The 24,977-nt window shown below is 41.3% G+C and overlaps 1 protein-coding gene across 1 annotated transcript in view; it reads left to right on the forward strand.

Annotated features, from left to right (window-relative positions):
* Positions 1-8,088: 8,088 nt before the first annotated feature.
* Positions 8,089-24,977, forward strand: part of LOC117362918 (sodium/hydrogen exchanger 4-like) — a 104,958-nt gene continuing 88,069 nt past the window's right edge. Inside the window, exon 1 of the mRNA XM_033950010.1 lies at positions 8,089-8,201. The gene's annotated coding sequence lies outside the window, so the exon portion shown is untranslated. The remainder of the gene's footprint in view (positions 8,202-24,977) is intronic.

Consider the following 24,977-nt stretch of genomic DNA (forward strand, 5'->3'; position numbering starts at 1 on the left):
AAGGCCTGCACCACCCTTGAAGGCCTGTCCCACCCCCTTGTAGGCCTGTCCCCCCCTTTGAAGGCCTGTCCCCCCCTTGAAGGCCTGCCTGCCTGTCCCCCCCTTGAAGGCCTGTCCCCCCCCTTGAAGGTCTGCACCCCCCCGAAGGCCTGTCCCACCCCCCTGTAGGCCTGTCTCCCCCTTGTAGGCCTGCCTTCCTGTCCCCCCTTGAAGGCCTGCCCCCCCCTTGAAGGTCTGCACCCCCCCTCCGAAGGCCTGCACCCCCCCGAAGGCCTGTCCCACCCCCCTGTAGGCCTGTCTCCCCCTTGTAGGCCTGCCTTCCTGTCCCCCCTTTAAGGCCTGTCCCCCCCTTGAAGGCCTGCACCCCCCTGAAGGCCTGTCCCCCCCCCTTGAAGGCCTGCACCCCCTTGAAGGTCTGCACCCCCCTGAAGGCCTTCACCCCCCTTGAAGGCCTGTCCCACCCCCTTGTAGGCCTGTCCCCCCCTTGAAGGCCTGCCTGCCTGTCCCCCCCTTGAAGGCCTGCACCCCCTTGAAGATCTGCACCCCCCAAAGTCCTGCACCCCCCCAAAGGCCTGCACCCCCCCTGAAGGCCTGCACCCCCCCCAAAGGCCTGTCCCCCCCTTGAAGGCCTGTCCCACCCCCTTGTAGGCCTGTCCCACCCCCTTGTAGACCTGTCCCACCCCCTTGTAGACCTGTCCCCCCCTTGAAGGCCTGCACACCCCCCCGAAGGCCTGTCCCCCCTTGAAGGCCTGCCTGTCCCCTCCCCCTTGAAGACCTGTCCCCCTTTGAAGGCCTGCCTGCCTGCCTGTCACCCACCTCCCCCTTGAAAGCCTGCCTGCCTGCCTGCCCCGCCCGCCCCACCCCGAAGGACCGCTCGCCCCCCTGGCCTCCCCGCACCACCTATGAAGCAGCACTACCTATGCTCCTGGCCTTGCCGTTCAGTCCCTCCCCCCCCCCCCCCCGAAGGACCGCTCGCCCCACTGCCCTTCCTGCACTACCTATGAAGCAGCCGCAGCAGGATCGCGACGTCAGAAATCCCTGCGCTGCTTCCTGCGCCGCGGTCCCGCCCCTCCTCTGACGTCAGAGGAGGGGCGGGACCGCGGCACAGGAAGCAGCGCCCAAGCAGCTCAGGGATCGCTGAGTGGCGATCCTGCTGCGGGCTGCTTCACAGGTGGTGCAGGAAGGTCAGTGTGGCGAGCGGTCCTTTGGGGGTGGGGGGGACTGAACGGCAAGGCCGGGAACACCCCCTCAGGGCTGGCACCCGGGGCGGACCGCCCCTCCCGCCCCCCCCTTGGTACGCCACTGGAATGGATCAAGATATTTAGGGAAATAGGCTCTAACACTTTGGATATAGATCTAATCATTCGTAGCTGGTGAAAACAGCACTGAACAACTGTGCTGATATGGAGATGATAGTTGAGTTTACTGTCAAAAATGATGCCAAGTAATTTTAAGGATGACACAATTTGAAGAGATTGAGTTTTAAATGTAATGGGAGAAAATAGGGAGATTCCATCTTTGTTGGGAAAGATCATTAATTTAGACTTTTCAATGTTTAAAGAGAGCATATGTAGGTCTAACCAAGCGTTGATTTTTTTCCATTTTTTTGTTTATGAGATTTATTTCCGTTAGTTCGCTTAAATCTATTGGATGAATTAATTGCACATCATCTGCATAGGCAAACATTGTAAAGCCAATGGATTGCCCCAAACATTGAAAAATCACTGATCTTGCTGGGTATAGGGAGCCTTCAGTATGGAGTCCTGCACTTATTGTACAAAAATCTCTGCATTGGCAGAGCCTCTTGTAAAATACTATGGAAATTTTCCATGTCATAACCTAGAGTTTTATGTTCTCTTTTCCATGTCCTGTTAAAATCTTCCTCCACAGGATCTCAAACTGGCTAGGAAGGGCTAAGATTAAATAGTGGAAACAGTCTAGAGTAGACAACCAGTACTATGATGTTACTAATTATCAAGAGTTATGTGTAGACTAGTAAATGCCAACTACAGTCATGTTTGGAAAGGCAAAACTTGTAATGACAATACAAATGTTACATCAATACATATATTTAAGGAGCAGTGACATCAAGTGGTCATTTTAGTTAACTGCAGTGTGGAAATCCTTATTTGAATTTATGCTTCTTGTGCTCTTTGTTTTCCTGCACTTATTTTGAAATAAAGAAAGCTATGACTTGAACAGTGTATATCTTACATCTCTGTCTTTCATTGAGTTGATATAAAATAATAAAATAATCTGCAAGAAAAAAACCTATTGAATTTATGTAATGCTTGCATATCTCACTCTGAAATGCATTGTCTGCAGATGTAAACATTCACCTGATATTAAAAGCAATTTAAGTAGGCAGGATGGGCTCTTGCCCAATTAAATTGCTTGGAGCTGCTCAGCCTCTGATATTCAGTGGTATTAAACAAACCAATGCCACTGAATATTATTTCTGACTGCTCATGTAGAAAGTGAATAAGATACATAATATTAAGTGACCACACCAAGGGCTCCTTTTATGAAACCGTATTAGCAGTTTTAGCACATGCAGCTTTTTAGCGCACGCTAAACCCGCGTTACGTGGCTAGAACTAACGCCATCTCAATGCTGGCATTAGTGTCTAGCGCAGACGGCAGTTTAGCGCGCGCTATTACGCACGTTAAACCGCTAATGTGGCTTCGTAAAAGGAGCCTCAAGTGACCCGTACAACAAAACTGATTATAATATGGTGATAAGGTCCTCAGGATTCACAACTAATTTGCAGAAAATTCTGCTTCCAAAGTTGTTAGTATTGTCTTACACCCAAACGGGTAATTCAGTGTGAAAACATCCTTGGACCTTGTAAGTGTGTTTCATGACCCAATATATATATGAAAAATCAACGTTATAAAATCTCTTAATGTGTACTCTTTATGTACTCTTTGTAATAATAATGCTCTTTGTAATAATGATTGTTGTTTATAAATTCGAGCCCAAATTGCTAATGATATCCCCATCTATGAGATACTATAATCCACACAGTGAATAAAGTGGACTTATCTTGAATAAAGCCATTAGTTCTCTGTCCAGAGCGTGTCAGATGGTCAGCCTGCTCAGCCTGGGGAAGATTGGATACCATTAAAATGATGATAATGCCCAAGAGCAATTATACTCTTCAGATGTTGCCTATTTATTTTAATGTCAGAGGATATTGTAAGCTAGAGAAGATTCTTACATCTTTTTTATGGAACAATAAACCACCACTTACTGCCATTAAAAAAACTGAAGGCTAATGTGTCTGCTGGGGGAGTTAACTTTCCTAGTTTCTTGGAATACCATAATGCGCACTTCTTGAAACAAACCACAAGTTGGTTTGGTACTAGTGAGAATATGAATGATTATCCTGAATGGCTGAATGTATAGCTAACAATATCGAACTGTCCATTACATCTTATCCCTTTCTCATCAAATAATAAGATTTATGATCAAGATGTACTTATTAATAGCTCATCTCGAGCTGTGAAGATAATTGAGAAATGTTTCACCATGCTGTTGGAAACCACTTTACATGTACCTATATGGAATAATAAGCTTATTAGAATTCAAGGGAAGATGGTAGAGTGGTCATTATGGCAATGTGCTGCCATTTGGTCGATTTATCATTTAAGAAATGACAATAAGTGGTTAACCTTTCAGGAATTACAGCATAAATACATGTTGCCTCCTAACCAATTTTATTAGTGGATACAACTTCAACATTGCCTTAATACTTTTCTGAAGAGTAAACCTCTTTGTTCTTCCACTCCGAACTTACTGTATTTTAAGTTAGTGATAACATCTAAAAAAGGGGCTGCATTTAAATGGTACAAAATCTTACAGGTTAACTCATTTTCTTACCGAAAGGGTACTGAAGATACATGGCAATTTGACATTAAGAAGGAGATATCTGAGCAATGTTGGGAACAGATTTGGACTTCCATTCACAACTCACTAAGATCGGCAGCTATTAAACAATCAAATTTTTTTTTTTTTTTTTGTATCTCATGAAGCCATTTGGATATCTTATAAATTATCCAAATTTATGGTGATAAATCTGATAAGTGCTGGTCGTGTCAAAAGGAGGTTGGCACTCTAATCCATTTATTATATTCCTGTGATCAAATAAGTGGTTACTGGTTACGTATATGGGATACTATTAGTACTTTGTTGAATATTAAGGAATCACTCACATTAAACATCATATCATTGGGCCATTTTGGTCTCAAGAAGTTAATATCTGATAATAAATCAAAATTACTAAGAATTTTGATCAATTTAGCTATTAAAGCCATTTTATGCTATACCAAGAATACCATAACATAAAATTAATTAAATATTTAATTTATTGATTTCTTTAATTCAATTCATATCCTAAAAACTAACAAAATTTATTTTATCTACATTTAAAATCTATAATATCATGTAATACAAAGTGCAAAGTGCTAGTAATAGCAAAATCAAAGGCTGGGAAAAGCTACAGGTACTATCTAAAGCTTATGCTGATTGAACAATATAAGTAATTAAAACTGGAAAACTTTAAGGATTAAGAAGAGAGAACCTCAGAACTGATTAAGCATTTCTAATTGGATCATTAATGTAAGGAACAACTGGCCTGGTCAAGCCTACAGCCTACAGATTACTACTCAAGGAGATATTGAGACTTTAATTGACTCATCATCAAGTTAAGTGAGCTTCATTGGGCCTGAATGGCTTCAAAATTTAACATCATTAAGAACCTTGAAGATTGATTGATGGACTCTACTTTAAAGTTTTAGATAGTACCTGTATCTTTTCCCAGCCTATGATTTTGTTATTAGTAGCACTTTGCACTTTATATTACATGATATTGTAGATTTTAAATGTAGATGAAATAAATTTTGTTAGTTTTTAGGATATGAATTGAATTAAAGAAATCAATAAATTAAATATTTAATTTATTTTATGTTATGGTATTCTTGGTATAGCATTTTAATGAATTGAATATCAGTAATTGACTATATTTACCCTACATTGTATAGTTATTAAAAATCATACTGCAACACTGGAAGGATACTTCTAGGGTGGAATACATAACTTGGTGAAACACTGTCATGTATAACTGCCAAGTAAGAGCGTGTTGCTGCAGAGAGATTTAATGCTCTAAAAAATTTACTAAAATATAGGAGCCATTGGAGTCTTATAGCCATGCGCCTATTAAACCATAAAGATTTGTTTGTTTGATTAAGGTGTCCTTTTTGATATATATATATGAAAGCATCAATGATCATTAATAACTTTAAATGTTATGTTTGTTTGTTTTAGTTGTTTTTATCTTTTGTGCAAACATGTGATCTATATTATATTGTATTGTATTGTATTTGCATATGTATGATTTCTTCTTTAAATACCAATAAAAATTATTGAAATCAGAGCTAAGTTTTAAACAGGCAGTGCATTCCTCAAATTAATATCTATTTAATATAAAATATATTCCTCTCTTTTAAAAGTGATACATTTTTATTAAGGAAGAATTCTTGTAACATATTTTTAAATCTGTTTTACTCCTTGGGAATTTGCCAAGTACTTGTGTTGATCACTGTTGGAAACCAGATACTGGGCTTGATGGACCTTCGGTCTGTCCCAGTATGGCAATTCATATGTTCTTATGACTAGTTTACATGGGAATATCTAACAAGAGGTCCTTCAAGTACCCTGTTTTCACCCTCTATTTGGTTATGCTGTATAAATCAAACACAAAATCTTTGAAAATCTTAAATTGAATCCAGTAAAAACTAATAGCCTTCCTCTCCAAATAGGGACTCTTGCTATCTCCATAGTTGCCCTCAGTAACAACCCTTGTGGCAACATTTCAGAGCAACTGCAAATAACATACAAATTTTTGTGGGTGACCTATAAGCCAACTGGTGCAGAAATCAAGCTTTGAAACTGCTAAACATTGGACTATTTTATGGATATCTTTTCTGGGTAAATACAATCATACGAGTATCTGGTAAATTATTCTAAATTGCTTAAAGCATGACCCACCTAAAGGTTAAATCTGAGGGACCATTGTTATCCTATCATTTATCAATACACTCAAATTACATACCTGACTAGTGGCTGTGATATTTGACTGGTTACTTATTTATGGTGATACAATTTGGCTTTTAAATGGCATGTTTACTAACCCATGATATGCAGTTAGTATGGGTATTTACTTGTGGTATCCATTAGCATTGACACATGCTGATGGTGATTAACATGCTATAACCAGTTATCATGGCAAAATTTCCATGCTTAGTGCAGGTGGTGGCAGGATCTGGGGTGGGTAGGGGCAGAGACGGGGTCTGGTTGGCACTACACTACACTAGCTGTCATGACTGCCGATAGCACAGCTGCACTTAATGCCTCCTCAAAATGTATTAAGTGGAATGGAAGTACAACACACTCTATAATACTAAATCACTCCATTGAATACACTGAATGGCCCAATAACCCATATAATAGGAAATATAATAGAAAAATGGAGGTAAAAACTTCAAATGTCATGGGAGCGCTGCAGTTAGGGTTACCAGATGTCCAGGAAAACCCAGTCATGTCCTCTTTTTAGAGGACTGTCTGGGTGCCCAGATGGATTGCCAAAGCCCAGCAGTTTGTCCAAGTTTCGGAAAGGCTCAAGCTCCGGCCAGGTCTGGAGGACCTCCGAGCAGGAGCAGATAACATCACACGTATCCGCACATGCCCAGAGACCCTACAGACGTGGCCCAGAGCTCAGGGAAGAAGAGATGAGGCTTTGTGGGGGTGGTATTGGGGGGCAGAATGAGGCAGGGTTAGAGGCGGAACACGGTGGGGCTCTGGGCAGAACAGGTGGTGCTTGGGAGGAATGGGGCAAGGACACGTGTCCAGGTTTATACATTGCTAAATATAGTAACCCTAGCTATAGTAAAATGGCTGATATAACCATGGGCACCTAAATATATGGTGCACCAATGCCAGGTTACACTAGTATTCTATAATGCCATCTGAGTGCCCAAATGCCATTTTAGAATAGGCTTTCACAGCATGGCATTGGATTACCTATAAGGAGGCACCCTATAAGGAGGCACCCCCTTATAGACCTGCCCCCCTTGATATCTGGATTAGTGGCATATCAAATCAAGTTATTTATCCAATAGACGTCAGTAAGGCATCAGTAAGTCGTCAGAGCAACCCATATAAAAATGTGAGACCACAGTGGATTTTTATTTTAGTTCCGCAAGTCCAGCACTTTACAAAAGCTTCTCAATTCAGCTGGACCTTAAGTGGCATTCACATTGGGCACTTGTATGAAAAAGACACATGGGTGTCAATGATCTCTCAACAGACAATAGCTAAGCAAAGATTGTGTGGTCTGGTTTCAAACCTAAGGTTTAGTTTAGTTTAGTTTAGTCACTTAATAGGATCCGCTTTGTAATTCTGGAGCTTCAGGATGTAGTTGCACCAATGGCCAGTAGATGTCACCAGTGTAACTTTTGAATTGTATAGAAAACATTTATAAAAAGACAATTTCTTTGAAAAATGTTTGTGCCATGTGCTTTGTACTTGTAAATACAGTAAAATCCAAGGGAATGGAGTACAAGATGTGAAGAAAAAATGTGGGAGAGACCCATGGGCTCCAAACTAGGGGAAATATGAGCATGCTGAATAAATGTGACTTTTAAAAATAGGTGCTCTAGCCCTATCTTAAGTAAACAGAGTGATTGTAACCCATGGCAGCTCGTGAAAAGGAAATCATTTCACAGGGAATGCTGAAGGCTGGATCTCAAGTTTTGCAACTAGAATTTGTGTTTCGATTCTTAAGAGAAAGAAAGAAAGACGGCTACAAAATGGGAATCCTTAAATAGCATCACAATGGGAAAATTGACAAGATAGACTGAAAAAACTGTAAAACATTTTTTTTTAAATCATGGAAAGCCCATAAAATTAAGAAGTAAACATGGATGCTAATAAACATTTAGGGCTGAATTTGAGCTACTTATTGCTCTTGATCATGGCTGTGGAAGGTACAAGAATCAGCCCCGCAAATGGATCTCATCCCACGTTATCAGAACCTGATGATCAGGATGAGAGAGTGCATGCTTTCACAGTGGATTATAATTATGTTCAAATTCCCTATGAAATTACACTATGGATTATCCTTGCTTCCTATGCCAAAATTGGTAAGTACAGATCATAATTATTTTAAAATGTGTTGTTATGTAAAAAAGCTACTGCAATAACGATTATCCTATTAAATTGTCACCAAAATTTTATATGAAATTGTATAACTGTTTTACTTAAAATGGACACCAGCACTAGTTTAGTGAAGTGTATTAGAATGAAGATACTATGTAATACCAAACTCAGCTGAGGGAAGTTATCTCGCAGCTTTGCTAGACTTCATTCAACTAAGGTTGAGACTTAATGTTCACTGGTCCTCAGCGGGCCACCACACACTCGAAAACTCTCATTGTGCATGGCTTTACGCTCCCACTCGTCATTGGAGCCAGCACGTATTTTCAATTTGCTTTCAAATAATTAAGTATAAATACTAAAAGTACTTAGCTGGGCTTTATCAAGGTTCCCACTCCCTGTGAAATATAAAACCAGAAACCTAAGCTATAAAACACATGATAGTGAGCCGGCCTGCCATTTCGTTTTGACGCAATGGTGGCTGAATGTTACTAAGAGGTGAGAGGGGAAACACGGGAAAATGTTTTATCTGAATCATGCTTAGCTGTATTATCGTTGTTAGTAAGCATGTTATATTGTGGAAGCTTAGGTTTCTGGTTTTATATTTCACAGGGAGTGGGAACCTTGATAAAGCCCATCGATTCACACGGGCGAAACATGTCGGTGTAAAGAAAAAAATCCCCCCTGCACAGCGTCTTACTAAAAGCTAAGTACTTTTAGTATTTATACTTAATTATTTGAAAGCAAATTGAAAATACGTGCTGGCTCCAATGACGAGTGGGAGCGTAAAGCCATGCACAATGAGAGTTTTCGAGTGTGTGTGGCCCGCTGAGGACCAGTGAACATTAAGTCTCAACCTTAGTTTACTTAAAATGGAAGCACCTGAGATGAGTCAGACCATTCTTTGATGTAACATATTTTTTATTGCTTATAAGTAGAAATTATTCACGGAGCTCCTGATTGGTAAGGCCCGACTTTAATGCAGGAAGAGGCAGTCAGAGCATACAGTGAGTGATTTCCTTTACTCGCCAGCACTCTGGCTGCTCTCTCCTGCCTCTCCCACTGCCCTCTCCAGTCTCCCCCACGAAAAACCGTATTTGCAGTTTTTCAAGATTCATGGGGGTTCCTGAAATGGACCCCCCGTGAATATCGGGGGAGTACTGTATATTCCCCTTCTATCCTCATGAGGTTCCCACCTTCCCCTAGTTTCTTCCAGCACACTAGGACCACCTTTCTCTCTTAGGGGTAGCCTGCTCCCCTTGATAAGGCTTCTAACTTCCAGCCATACCTGGCTTTCTAAAAGCAGACACTTAAGCTTTCTAATCAAAACACTTAATTACTACTACTATTAATCATTTCTATGTAATACTACTAGACATACACAGTGCTGTACATCAAAACATCAAGGACTTTTGAGTCCTTGCTCAAAAGAGCTTACAATCTAGTCCAGATAGACAATCTGGACAAGAAAGTGCATCAATATATAGTGCTCAGGTACGGGAATTACAGAGGGAATGATAAGACAGATATTGGTGCTAGTATGTGGGTTGGAGTTTGAAACTGAAAGCGTCTTCAAAGAAATGGGCTTTGAGACTGGATTTGAATACTGCCAGAGATGGAGCTTGACGTACTGAGTCAGGCAATTGTTCTATGCATACGGTGCAGCAAAGTAGAAGGGACAGAGTCTGGAGTTGGCCGTAGAGGAGAAGGGTATAGATAAGAGAGACTTATCTGATTAATGGAGTGCTGAGGGGGGTGGGTGGGGGGTGGGAGTGTGGGTAGAGATGAAACAGTTGAGATACCGAGGAGCTGCGGAGCGAATATACTTGTAGTCAGTGAGAGGAGTTTTAACTGTATACGGAAACAGATAGGGAGCCAATATAATGACTTCAGGAGAGGGGTAATGTGGGCAAAATAACATTGGCAGAATATGGGGTGTGCAGCAGAGTTCTGAATGGATTGAAGGGGAGAGAGATGGTTTAGCGGAAGACTAGTAAGAAACAAGTTGCAGTAGTCTAGGCGAGAGGTAATGAGAGTATGGATGAGGATCTTGGCAGTGTGCTCAGAAAGGAGGGGTCTGGGTGCCTCTTTCTTTCTTTACCTCTCTCTCACACACAACCTGCTGCACCCACCTAGCACCACCCCCCACTCCACACACCCCAGCACTCCCCCTCCACAATACTCTCCAGCCCCTTTATCTCCCTCCCTCAATGCTGCCCCCCCCAGTCTCCCTTCCCTACCTCCCTCCATTCCATCTCTCCATTCATCCAGATGCACTGATTCTGTCCTCTCTATCTTACCAGACTCCTGGGAAGCTGTGGGTCTATGTATGAGCTATCAGGGACAACCATTACCTTTTCCTAAGACTACTAGCCTTCTGTCCCTCATTGGGATCCACCTGCTGCAGTCCTCTCTGCTTCTCACAGCTCCTTGAGGAAAATCCTATTCCTTTGATCAGGTTATGGGTTGGGGCTCCCTTCCAGGAAAACTCTTTCTTTCCTCTGTGTCTGGAAACTGGCCTTACCTTCCAATGGGCTCCTTACTTCCCTCTGAGGAAACCAACCCTTTCTGTATCGTAGACAGGTCCAGTTCAAAATCATAAACTGAGAACATCGGTTTCAATCTGCTCAGCAAATGAAACTGAACATATCACGTGCCCTATCTGTTCTTGCATACACAAGCTAGAATCTAAAACAAGTTCCAAAGCTTCCACATATTTCTTCACAGGCATTGATGCACCCAATAACCCAACCTCTTATATGTCTACCTACCATCATAACTTTTAGCTCTATTTCTTAAAAAGCACACCTAAGTGGCATGAGAACTCCAGCTGATTCTCTCTCCTCCATTAACCAATCATTTGAAAACACAACTGTAACTTTCGGAATACACTGACTTCCTTATTTTTTTTTTTTTAGGGGGGGGAACCTGGATGTCATTCACAGACCATCCCCACCCAAATCCTGGTTTACTTATCCCATTGAGGCCATATAGATATTAATGAAAAGGACAGATAATACTGACCTTTATGTGTGTACGTCTAGCAGAGCTATAGAAATGATAAGTGGTAGTAGTGATAGTTTGTGGTACTCTCAGTCTCAGAGCCACAGAGTACAGTATACTGGTGATATCACATCTCTAAATGTTCTAGTGTTTTGTAAGTAACCTCTTTATTTTACCTCCCAAAATTGTAAGAGTGAGAATTGTAGATGGTGGATTAGGAGGAAATAGTCACTGACTTGGTTTCATCAGCTCTCAAGATTCTTTCTCCTCTCCCTTCTTCTTTTTTTTTTTAATAAAAGTACTTAACATTTATTAATTATACTAATTTTTGAAATAATCTTTTAGCACATGCCTTGTGCTAATTTTCCCATTAGCGTGTGAGTCCCTACTGCCACTCATTATATAGATGGTAAGGGCTCATGTGCTAAGCATATGCTAATCAGCATGCAACAATGTAGTTGCACTAACTGAATAACACATTCTCCATCTCCAGATCCACCCCTAGCACTAAAAAGTAAATTTTATTTTTTATCACATGGGTAGCACGAACACATCTAAAAATTACCACAGAATGTTTCAGTGCGCCCCCATGATAAGCCATTTTTTGCTGTGGAAAACACATTAGGGCTTACCACAGCTTTGTAAAAGGGCCCATAATAAGAACACCCCTCGAGCCAATACTAAACAGAAAGTTACAAACTCAGCTGTTTGTTACTGCATTTTTTTGTGATGCACTCAAAATTGTACACCTTTATATTGGATAAGGAACACTGTCAAGTAAAAATTAAGCGGGAAACGTTCCCCAACCTTTTGTTTCATTTCCCCATCCCTTTTTTTTTTTCTTTTTTTTTAGAATTGTATTTAAGCCATTTTCCTTTCCTGCCTCCCTTATCAAATGTATTAGTCTTTTATAACTAGTTTTTACTGTCCTGTTTGTTGGATTTTTTATTTTAACTTAAGTTTTAACTAATGTAAATCGCACTGGATTCGGATTTTGCGATTATATCAAATATTTTAAATAAACTTGAAAATAAAAAATAAACTTGAAAATAAAAAATAAACTTGAAACTTGACATTTGAAGAGAAGAAATTGTTTAATTATGTAAATTTTATGATATGGTTTTGTTTTTATCTTATGTATGGTTTAATTGATGTAAACCGTTTAGTCTTTGTAAATGGTATTAAAAAGTTTAAAATAAATAAATAAAAGTTATAGCCAGGAGATCAGATTGAAAGCATACATTTTAATCTCATTCTGGAACTTTCAAATGTAATACAGTAAAACCTTGGTTTGCGAACATAATTTGTTCTGAAAACATGCTTGTAATCCAAAACACTCGTATATCAAAGCAAATTTCCACATAAGAAATAATTGAAACTCCATAACCTAAAAACTTTAACATAAAATACTGTAAATACTCGCATTGCAAGACCTTGCTTATTTAGAACAGTCACTATACTCCTGCAGTGTCAGAGAAAGAGAAAAGAACCACTGGCTCAGTTGTGATGATGTGATGTGTGTATACTGTATGTATACCTTGCTTGTATATTAAGATCTTGCTTGTATATTAAGTTAAAGTTTAATAAAATGTTTTGCTTGTCTTGAAAAAACACTTGCATACTTTACTAAGTTACTTGCAATCCAAGGTTTTACTGTATTTTGCTAGAACAGAAAGCAAACACATATAAAGAAAATAGAAGTAAGCCAGTCACGTTCTATTTTCCATGCCTTCAGATACATGGAGGGATTGGTGTAATTTAAGCTATTTAAGGCTTAGTCATCTCTTGTACAAGATTTGCAGAAATGTTTTTCAAGTTTGGCTCTGAGTATGAACAATCAATTGACTTGCAAATGTGAATGAAGGTGACTCGCAAGTTAATTTTTTACAGCACCTGAAGCCTGTCTGGTAACTAAATACATGTTGGCAGATACAGACTATTTAGTCAATTCAGTCTGGTTGCTCACTCTCAGATCTGTTGGCTGATCTTGACTGCCTTCAGAGTGGTCGTTGTGTCTATCACCCTTCTTTAACCCCATTAACTGAAAAAGATATTTCCCAGAAGTCAGGTGTATTTAGTTTGCTAGCCTTCATAATATTGTTCATTTCCCCTAAATGCAAAGAATTGCCAAGAACCCATGCTAGGAAATTGCCTGCCTAAACCTTCACTTTATATAAGGAAATGTTTCAGGACTTTGCTGTCATTTCATTTGGTTGATGTACTCTTTACAGAAAACCGGGCATGGCTGGGGGGGCAAGTCCAATCAGCATCAAACTACTTGGAATGCCACCAGAGAAGCATAGGCCACTAAATTAAGACAGTGGTAAACTAGGTTCTATTTACAGGGTGGAGCTCAGGAGGGGAATGGAGCTAGTAAATCCATGTTGTGCCTGATTAAATTTTCCTAGACCCATGGGAAAGGAACATGAATTTAGAGGGAGCTGCTTCCAAACTTATTATATGTCTCTGTTCAAGACATAGAGAGTTGGTGGCTCAGCTGTTTAGGGAGGCTACAGCTGTTTAAGAGAGAGTGTGGCACAGTGGTTAAAGCTACAGCCTCAGCACCCTGAGGTTGTGGTTCAAACCCATACTGCTCCTTGTGACTTTGGGCAAGTTACCTAATCCCCCCATAGCCCCAGGTACATTATTTATTTATTTAGATTTCTATCCCGTTCTCCCAGAAGCTCAGAACGGGTTATAAGTAGACATTCACAATTGTTTGAAAACAGACTAGTCATAACAACAAATAGGTTACAGTAGACAATAACAGAGCTTATTCTAGAGACCAGACTGGTCATAGCGAAGAGTACTAGGAGAAGTATATTGAGGAGACAGTTTTTAATGACAGTTCCGACTGGCGGAACAGGAAGGTCTTTACTGCTCTGTTGAAGGTATTAGTGAGTCTAGCGACCTGATCTGTGTGGGTAGTTGGTTCCATAGCTGAGGTAGGAAATGGCTGTAGGATCTTTTGTATGCCGTACTCATTTGGAGGGATCTCTCTGCGGGAATGCTGAGTCTTTGTTCTGCTTTGGAGCGGAGAGGGCAGTTAGGGGTGTATAGGCATAGCTTGGATGCTATGTAGGCTGGGGTTTTTTGGTAGAATCTCTTGTATGTCATGACCAGGGCTTTGAAGATGCATCGCTTTTTGACAGGTAACCAGTGAGCTGCATAGAGCGCTAGAGTAATGGGGTCATGGTAGCTGAGGTTGTATAGGAGTCGAATTCTGAGTTCTGGATTTATTGGAGGCATTTTAGATCTATTTCAGCAATGCCATTGAATAGGGAGTTGCAGTAGTCTAGTCTAGAGAGTACATAGGCATATAGCAGTTGGGCTAAGTCTGTTTCTGGGAGGTAGGGTTTGATTCTTCGCAGTTGGTGTAGGTAGTAAAAAGATGTGGAAAATACCTGCGAGACTTAGGCGGAGAGGGACAAGAAGCCATCCAGTATAATTCCAAGACTTTGTACCTGGTCTTTTGCTGTTAAGGGGGTGGATTCCTAGGATAGTGTCAGATGGGTGAAAGTAGTGTTCTTTTTCTTGATCCAGAGTAGTTCAGTCTTTGAGGCATTCAGCTGCAGTTTATTGGTTGTCATCCAGTTTTTCATATCAGAGATGCAGTGTAGGAGGTTAGTGAGTTGGGTTGGCCAATCATCACCTAGGGGGAGCAATAGTTGAAGGTCATCAGCATAGGAGTGAATCTTAATGTTGCATTTGTGTGCAATGTCGATGACTGGCCTAATATACAGATATTAGATTGTGAACCCACCAGGACAGATAGGGGGAAATGCTTGAGCACCTGAATAAGCTCATGTAAACCATTCTGAGCTCCCCTGGGAGAACAGGAAATTGAATAAATAAATAAGGAGGCAGATTCTGTATAGGACACTGGTCTCAACAGCCACCTAAGCAACTGCTGCAAATCGCACACTGGCATCTTATACAGAATCATGTCTGCCCTAACAGACAGACACCTAACCGGCCCCGATTCTCGGGCTGGTTAGAGAATCGCATTGCCATCGGTTGAGGCAGGGCACCCCCTGCAATGTAAGCCCACTAGAACCAATGACACCCCCCTAAAGCTGAACCCACCTGACATACCTAAGTCTACACACACACATGCACACGCACATACACCCAGCAGGAGGGATGCTCTGGGAAGTATAGGCTTGATCAGGGCTAGTGGGTGAGTCCTGAGTCAAAATTGTCTGACAACATGCAGAAAGAAGGGTCTGCAAATAACTTTGTTAAAATTTTACACTGGGTTTTACTAAGCAGCGTACCATGGGCCAGTGAGATAAATGCTCTGACGTTCATAGAAATTCAATGAGGGTCAGAGCATTTTCCTCACTGGCCCATAGTAAATGGCTCTTATTCTGCTTAGTAAAAGGAGCCCTTAGATATTAAAATGTATCAAGTCAAAGAATAAAGTGGCAAGAAAATTAAACAGTACAAACTTCAATAGATAGATACAGTATCCTCATATTTCTTAGGTAACCGAATTAAAGCAAATTATAAAGCATGTTTAAAAATGATACCTAGTCATCCATGGAGGCCTGCAGCCTGTTTTTCTATTTTCTTACTTATCATACTTGTTCTCAGTTATTAGATCTTGTCTGCAAAAATGCACTCAGAACCTTACCATACCAGAAATACCATTAACTCCCAGGATTAAAAAAGCAACAACCGTATACTTGAAAAGGCAGTAATGTAAATATTTCACCAGATCCTAAAACACCAATATACTACCTAGTGAAAAAAACCAAAACAAAACAAACAGGATTGCAACAAGATGCAGACCCTGCGTACATGATAGCAGAATACCACACCTTGCTCAAACATGCAAAACCCAGGCCCTCAGCAAATAAGGAGCAAGAGGCCACTGATCAGTAATAAAGATATAAAGGCAAAAAAAAAATAAAAAGATAGAAAGAAAGAAAAAGAACTGGAAATCTCAAGGTCAGACTCTGCACACAATACTAATGGAGAAATAGAAACTTAAATTTTAAATATCAGAGATGCATATTTGCAAAGGCTGAATAAGTAATGTGTGCAGCAATCCTTTGTACTGTTATACTATCACTCGTGTTCTCCAAAAACAGTACTTCACAGCATGCTTACTTATAACTCTTTACTAACATTAGCATTCGCATTCCCGTCACCTGCAACTGAAAGCTAATCACCATCAATCAATAATCACACAACTCAGTTTTATTGGAATAAATATTTGGCCGCAGCTTTATTATCTATCTGAATATTATCTTCACTTACAATGCAATCTGTGTCCAAAAACCAACAAACCCCCAATGCATATTTCACACACCCCAAGGGAGCTATTCGGTGTCGAAACTAGCTCCAGTTAAGTCTTTAAATTTATAACATTCCCCCAAAAGGCCCACGGTGACGCAAGGCCATGCTTCCCCTCCCCTCCCCCCCAAACATGACCCACGGTGACGCAAAGTCATGCTTCCCCTCCCCCCAAACATGATCCACGGTGACGCAAGGTCATGCTTCCCCTCGCAGCGGTATCGCATACGAGTGTCACATTTATTTATTTATTAACTGCTCATCTCCCAGATCCAACTGGGCCAAACCCCATTTTCCGCCCCACCCAAAGCTGCGACCACCTCCCCCCCAACCCCATAAGCTCCACCAAACCCACTCAAGTCGACATATAACATGTAAACCCCCCACCCCACCCCACAACACTGACACAAAACATAACATCAGCACAAATGGGAGGGAGGGAGGGATAATCTTTTCCTGAAGAGACTACTCTACTGTTCCCCTTTCCTCACAGAATTCACTCCAGAGTGCCACAACATCCAACCAATCACGTGACTGCTCCACCCCATCACCTTAGCAACCTCCCTAATCATTTTTCTTTCTTACAAGCTCTATCTATTAACCCTTTCTTACCTCCTCTTATAAAATTGTCAATCCTTATTCTACAGACCCTTGATAACACCTCATATATTCCCCTCACTATCTGTCCCCCCTCCCATTTTACCCACACCATCATTCAATAAATATTACCAGCCGGTGACATCAGCTCAGCTAATGTTATATCACACCAGATGAATCTGGTGTTCTTCTTAACATTAGCATTCGCATTCCCGTCACCTGCAACTGAAAGCTAATCACCATCAATCAATAATCACACAACTCAGTTTTATTGGAATAAATATTTGGCCGCAGCTTTATTATCTATCTGAATATTATCTTCACTTACAATGCAATCTGTGTCCAAAAACCAACAAACCCCCAATGCATATTTCACACACCCCAAGGGAGCTATTCGGTGTCGAAACTAGCTCCAGTTAAGTCTTTAAATTTATAACATTCCCCCAAACGGCCCACGGTGACGCAAGGCCATGCTTCCCCTCCCCTCCCCCCAAACATGACCCACGGTGACGCAAGGTCATGCTTCCCCTCCCCCCAAACATGATCCACGGTGACGCAAGGTCATGCTTCCCCTCGCAGCGGTATCGCATACGAGTGTCACATTTATTTATTTATTAACTGCTCATCTCCCAGATCCAACTGGGCCAAACCCCATTTTCCGCCACAAGCGGTGACAGCCTCGAGCTTGTCACCGCTCCCCCCACCACATAAGCTGCGGCCAACAGCTTTAAAACAAGTCTCCAATAAAATAGGCCAAACCTATGCCTGAAAGGTTGACAGCATCAGGACAATAATGTCCATGGAAAATAGCTGCAACAAACTCATGAGAAACCACTCTAAACCCCCACATGCTATCCATAACTCCAAAAGCTTAGTATTAAACCCACTCAATAGCAACCATGTCCCAATCCTCCTTACACACTCAATAGAGGACCAAACAAAACAAAAAGGGGTGGGGGCATTAGGGAAAACACAGACAGCAGACAACAGATCCTGCCTCAGGGGCAGTATGAAATCCTCTCCCTTTGTTGAACAAATGTCACAACCCACCAAAAGAATCATAAGGGAAGCAGAATAGAAGATTAGGAAACTGTCTTTGCTGGAAAAGGATTAGCAAGGGTCACTCCCAACAAATGCTCCATATACCTAACCATAAAATCTATAGTCCATGCCCCACTGGACTCAGAAACAGCTAAGAAAATCCTCACCAGCCCAATAGAATGGTAAACAAGATATTGCACATTCCCGTTACTCCACACACACACGTATAAAAGAATCCAAATTCCTGATCCTTCCAAGAAGGTAACCGGGGAATAGGCAATTGCATTTAACCTGCAGTCAACCCAACATCTCCAGACAGCTACCCCATGAACACAATAGCAGGTCAAGAAGGTGCCAGTTTACCCACTCGATAATCTGCCCAGTGCTGCAAAAAGGCTAATCGCCAGAGCACCACTACAAATCATGAAGTGCACACATCAGGCAATACTGCAAACAAATGTCACTAAACCCTCATACAAAAAACAAACAAACAAGTAAACCCTGCACATGGACACCAGATCACACGCACCCACAACCAATTTCATAACTTCCATAAAATCCCCACACCAGCAAATGTCAAGTGAACCATCTTCTAAAATCATCCTACAAACAAACAATACAGTATTAATAGAACATGCGGCTGCTCCATATGAGAAAGGAGCAATGCACCTCTGGCACCCAAAATTGCAGAAAATGAGTCAAACAAAGCAGTTTGGCTCTCAGCACCTATCCAGCGCCTTGCAGTTCCTCCAGTCTGAGGACACAAACAAAGCCACTTAGAAAAAACATAAGGACAGATAAAGACCAAAATGCCCAGCCAGTATACCCCTCCACAGTAACAATTAACTCCTCTCTCCCAGAGAGTCCATGTGCCTATCCAAAGCCGTCCTGAATTCAGAAACTATTTCATGCATCTACTACTCCTACACCTACTGGAATTCCAAAACTATTTCATGCATCTACCTCACCTTCTGTAACAATGTAGCGCCATACCGTACTGCAGAGCCCAGCACTGCTGCACTGCATCCCCTGCCCTCTTACTTTGGATTTGCTGTCAAATAAAAGGGGAGTCATCTCATGTATAGTTAGGCCACATAGGTATTTAAACATCACTATTATCTCCCTTCTCATGCTCCTCCTCAAAGTATACAGATGGAGATCATGAACTCAGTTCCCATATGCCTATAGGACATAGAACATCAACCCTTGTAGTAGCCTTCCTTTGAACTGAACTTAAATGTACACAAAATTCACAAGGAGGTCTCGCCAAAATTTGTAGAGGGGCAGCAAACTTCCATTGTCCTGCTGGCCATACTGATTCCCATGCATCCAAACATCTGTCTAGCTTTTGCTAGGACTGTTACAACCTGGTTGCCTCCTGAAGCTCATCACATACAATCACACCAAACCCGCACTCCTCATTCGTACACCAAGGTCTTCACCCTTTAATCGCACCATTCCCTTGTGGTTTAGCAATGCAAATGCATGACCTGGCATTTCTAAACATGAAATCTGAGCTGCACAATATGAAGCCATTCTACAACTTAAGCCCATCCTCGTTAGGCACACCATCAGGACTGTCTGGTCCATTACTGCTTTGGCCTCCTACAACAATCCCACTTACATAATTGTGAAAAGAACAAGCCCAATAACAAACCTTCAAACACACTACCGATAAGATCCTCCCTTGGCATAACCATCTCCTGGGACCACAACCCACTGACACCTTACTGACCAACTAGTTCCTGCCCCAGACCACCAGTGGAGCCCTCCATACCGAGAACACTGAATACGATATGCCTATGAAAATGGTAAAATGACTAAAATCAAAATACACCATATTCACCACACTCCCCTTATCTAATGCCAAGATCACCCAAAGAAAGTAAGCAGATTTGTCGATCCAAATCTGTCTCTAGTGAATCCCCAAGCTCTGTTGTAAAAGTGTTTCTATTGAGATACTCACCAATAAGTCAAACTTACCGGTCTGTATATCCCTAGTGCTGCCTTTTCTCCATTTGTTGTGGAGGGAAACCATATTCTCCCTGCTCTATTCATGCATTACCCACACCCTACTCTACAGAAGCAGTGAGAAGGTAGTCAGCAGAGTCACCAGAACTACCCCCAAATTCTTGCAGTACCCTTGGATGTACCAGCCATTCCCCTCATGGTATCCACCCGTAGTTCTAACGAACCCTCACAAACCCAAGCCACTGAAAATCAATCAGGGTTTTTTACACCTCCTGCCCCAGTCACATGAGGTGTTTGTACACCCTCCCCCCCAAACACCTCAGCTGTGAACCCAGAACAGAAAATATTAGTGAAGAAGTCATCTATCTCTTTACCATCTGCTACTTATTGGCCTCTTGTACCCTTGGGTTCCACAATGCCACTTTTGCATGTCTTCCTATCCCTAATAAATCCAAAAATGTCTTGTCCCCCATCATTATCGTGGCAGCTATTTATCCTTCCATCTCTATCTTTACTTTCCAGACTACTCGACCAACCTCCTACCCCCCCCTTAACTCTATCCAATAGTGCTTCTGATGCCTTGCACCTTATAAGAACAGAAGAATTGTGATACTGGGACAGATCAAAAGTCCATCAAGAACAGTATCCTGTTTCCAACAGTGGCCAACCCAGGACCTAAGAACCTAGTGAGATCCTATAATCCAAATTCTATGCCCTAGTAATAAAACAGAAATTATGCTGCCTATCATAGGAATAAGCAGAGGATTTCCCCAAGCCATCTCAATAAGGCCTTCTCGGTTAGGAAAGTACCCAAACCTTTTTTAAACCCCGCTAAGCTAACTGATTTCACCTCATTCTCCAGCAATGAATTCCATAGATTAATCACATGTTGTGTGAAGACATATTTATCTGGTTTGTTATAAATCTACTACTTAATAGATTCATTGCACACCCCCTAGTCCTAGTATTTTTGGAAAGAGTGAACAATCGATTCACATCAACCCTTTTCACTGCACTCCACTCAGTATATCCTATACATGACATACACAATAGGTTGTTACCCTTACAATAACTTTGTTTAAGTTTGCTCACCACTTACCTAGATGATTCCCCACTAACACCATAAAAACCTTTACCCTTTAATTTCTCCAGCACAAATAAACCAAACCCTCAACTTTACTACAATGAACCCTCTCCCTTTCCACAGAGACAGACACCAAGAAATCTATTTCCCCCTAACACACACACACACACCAAACACACCCAGAAAAACACCACAAGTACATAATATGAATGTACCTGAAACACCAAGAACAGGTCATCTCCAGCTGAGCTAACAAATCAGGACAGCTGACACCATGCTGAATCACCACAGAAAGAATGGCAGACACAGGAAGATCCAAGAGACCCAGAAAGGCCACAGCACAAAAAGAAAATTAGGAAGATGGCCCCTATTGACACTCCAAACAAAATTTTAAATCACAATACTGTGAATGCTGATGCCATACAGTCATGCAGCCGCTGAGCACATAACTATTGCAATGGCAGCTGCCAGTGCTCCTAAGCTCCCAGACATTGGAACACCAAATCTGTGAAGGCCACAAATCCACAACTCTGCCTAGCTGTAAAAACAAACATCTGAATGCAGCATCGGCACCTCCCAACTCCCTCCCTCTAACACCAGAATTTAGAGTCAAAGCCTCAAACCTATCTAGAAGTGCCCTACCATGTGGCACACAGACCAGCCAGTCACTACCCTCGTGAACTAAAGACCAACCACCTGCCAGCTCCCCTAAACTTGCCTACTAAGAAACAACCTGGCAAAATTACACCTCAACAGAAAGACCTCTCTGTGTCACACAAAATAACCCCAACAGGTAAGTCCCTCTCTCACACACCGTACATTAGCGAGCAAACACCTTTCACATCCCATCTCCCTCACAGCCAACCCACTCTGCTCACTGTCGTGCAGACAGCGCTAACTGCAACTCCACACAGGGGACTGTTGTGCTGCCAGGCTGTGAAACCTCCACAGAAGAGCCCAAACTGCCCCTCTCCATTGCAGTCTCTGCTTAATCAGGCAACAAATCCAGCACCTGACAGACAAAATATCCTGCCCTGACTAAAACACAGACACAAAGAAGGTTAACAAGGCAAAAAATTATCTTACTCAAAATAAACCAAACTTCCTAACATTAAAATCACAATGAAGAAGAATATTTTTAGTAAGAATTAATATACTCTGAAGAGAATAATCTTTTCCTGAAGAGACTACTCTACTGTTCCCCTTTCCTCACAGAATTCACTCCAGAGTGCCACAACATCCAACCAATCACGTGACTGCTCCACCCCATCACCTTAGCAACCTCCCTAATCATTTTTCTTTCTTACAAGCTCTATCTATTAACCCTTTCTTACCTCCTCTTATAAAATTGTCAATCCTTATTCTACAGACCCTTGATAACACCTCATATATTCCCCTCACTATCTGTCCCCCCTCCCATTTTACCCACACCATCATTCAATAAATATTACCAGCCGGTGACATCAGCTCAGCTAATGTTATATCACACCAGATGAATCTGGTGTTCTTCTTTATTCATTGGTCTTCAGAAGTGCCAGTATTAGCCAATTGATTTGAATGGCCAAATACTATGGGGCACTAGCCTCACCATCAGACCGTTGTATTTTATATAAAGTGCTTTAGTGCATTAATAATAATAATAATAATTTTATTCTTATATACCACCAAAGCCGTAGTAGTTCGAGGCGGTTTACAACAAAGAAGAGCTGGACAATCAGCGAATATTGGTACAATGTAAAGTTGTCAAAATACAGGTGAGCAGGATACAAAGGTAAGGCATAAGAGATCTTGGGAGACAATTCGGTTAGCGTTGTAGCGATAAGGCTTAAGAGATCTTAGGTTACAAATCGGTTAAGCAAGTTAGTTTTTACTAATTTTCTGAAGCTTAGGTAGGATGAGGCGTGCGTGATAATATTACCTAGCCAATCATTCAGTTGACCTGCTTGGAAAGCAAGTGTTCTGTTCAGGTATCTTTTGTAACAGCAGGAATTTAGTGTTGGATGGTTAAACAGATGTACTCTGCATGTGGGTCTAGATGAACAATCTAAGTTAAAATGGGGAACCAGGTACATGGGGGCCATACCAAGAATGGATTTGAAACAGAGACAGGTAAATTTGAACAGCACTTTTGCTTCAAGGGGGAAGCCAGTGGAGTTTTTGATAGTAGGGAGTTATATGTTCCCATTTTTTTATCCCAAAAATCAATCGGATTGACGAATTTTGGATGATTCGGAGTCTTTGAATGGTTTTTTTTTGAAAGACCTCAAATAAATGATGTTACAGTAGTCAAGTAAGCTCAGAATGGAGGATTGTACCAGTAAGCGGAATGAGATTACATCAAAGTACTTTCTGATGGTTCTTAGTTTCCATAATGTTGAGAAGCCTTTTCTGAGCAGTGAGTCAGTGTGTGCTTCAACGGTAAGGTAGCGGTCCAGAGTCACTCTCAGAATTTTTATGGAATCTGCAATAGGAAAGACTTGGCCATTCAAGGAAATTGATGAATGTTTGATTTTTTCGTTCGGACTCACCAGGAAGAATTTGGTTTAATGAATGTATTTTATTGCAGGGGACTTTTTTCTTGATACAGCCTTCAAGCGAAATATGTCGGAATGACAGGTCCCTTCCCAATAATTACTGACAAATGGAAATCTAAGAAAAAGAAAAAAAGATAAGTTGAAAGATTAATTATTTATATAAAACACAATGGTCTGATGAGGAGGCTAGTGCCACATAGTATTTGGCAACTCAAATCAATTGGCTAAAACTGGCACTTCTGAAGACCAATGAATAAATAATAATAATAATAATAAGCTATAAGTAAACATGCTGTGAAGTACTGTGTTTGCAAAAGCTAACATATTCCAATAATAAATCCAAAATAAAATACTTTTTTTCTACCTTTGTTGTCTGTTGTCCCGTGCACTAAGGTCATTTTTATCACTGAGGCAAAATGGCCAATTTTCCTATTTTTAATACTAATGGCCACATGCTAATTTTCCATTAGCATGTGGGCATTAGCGCCACCCTACACTAAACCTGTGTTAATCAATTAGGCCTAGATTCTATAAATGGCACCAGAGGTTAGGTGCCTAGATTGATGCATCTAGCTGATTTAGGTGCCTATCTCAATTTTCTTAATTGATTTAATTGAAAGCACCATTAAAAGCAATTAAAATTTTTTTTAAAAAAATTATGCTCTACCCCTTTTACAAAACCGCAAAAGTGATTTTTAGCGCTGGCCAGCACACTGAAAGCTGTGTGCTGCTCCAGTGCTCTTAGAGTTCCCATGAGCGTTGGAGCAGCATTCAGCATACAGGCTGGCACTAAATCTGCTTTTGCGGTTTTGTAAAAGAGGGTTAATTAGCTGATAGGCACCTAACTCGGTCGGCACATACCTCTTTGAGGTAGGCATTTACTCCAAAGTGCCTACCAGCAAGTAGGCATGGTTAGGGATGGATTTTGGATGTGGTTTGGCTTGGGTGCAGTTAGGTGCACTCATTTAGGTCAATACCTCCACCCCTCACCCGCCATAAATAGGAGAACGCCTACTGGCACCTAAGACCACTTAGGTGCTGCTTGGTGGAATTCTATAAATGGTACCTAGTGAATGACTGACAATTGCACTTAATGACACCGTTTTTAGTAGTATTCAACCCAATCCTCAGGGACCACCTGCCCAGTTGGGTTTTCAAAGTCTCTGTCATCCATATTCATTGTGAATATCCTGAAAATCTGTTTTGCCAATCATTTCTGTGAATTGTTTGAG

Source organism: Geotrypetes seraphini, chromosome 6, assembly GCF_902459505.1.
Source record: "Geotrypetes seraphini chromosome 6, aGeoSer1.1, whole genome shotgun sequence".
NCBI classification, from domain to species: Eukaryota; Metazoa; Chordata; class Amphibia; order Gymnophiona; family Dermophiidae; genus Geotrypetes; species Geotrypetes seraphini.